Raw genomic sequence first — 638 nt, forward strand, 5'->3', positions numbered from 1 at the left:
AATGACCCTCTAATCTACTATGTCCTCCACAGTGCACAACCTCTTTCCTTTCAGCGACGCGAGATAAAGCACCTTCTCATTTGCTCTTCGAAGCATCTCCTCATTTCCCGAAAAATGATCATAAAACCCAAGCGCCGTCGGCTTTCCTCATAAAATTGAATATAACTTACATCGTTTTTGTCTTCATGTTTATTTATGTCTACACTTGTTTACCGGCGTTTAAGGACGTGAAGATAACCGCGGCTGGAAAAACACTCAATCTAAAATTAAATCTATTGCCAGTTTGCTCAAGTTGCAAATGATGAGTTGAGGTCGAGAGCCTTGCAACATCCTCTCGCTCTCTCGGGATTTTCTTGTTATATTTTCGGTGTAATGTTCTCGCTTCTTGGGGATTTTTTTTTTTTTTTAGGATTTATGAGGATTTTTGCTGCTTGGGGATTTTTTTTTTTTAGGATTTGTGAGGATTTTTGCTTCTTGGGTTTTTTTTTTTTTAAATTTGTGAGGATTTTTGCTTCTTGGGTTTTTTTTTTAAGATTTGTGAGGATTTTTGCTTCTTGGGTTTTTTTTTTTAAGATTTGTGAGGATTTTTGCTTCTTGGGGTTTTTTTTTTTAAGATTTGTGAGGATTTTTGCTTCTTG

The sequence above is a fragment of the Penaeus monodon genome, chromosome 19, assembly GCF_015228065.2.
Source record: "Penaeus monodon isolate SGIC_2016 chromosome 19, NSTDA_Pmon_1, whole genome shotgun sequence".
Taxonomy (NCBI): Eukaryota; Metazoa; Arthropoda; class Malacostraca; order Decapoda; family Penaeidae; genus Penaeus; species Penaeus monodon.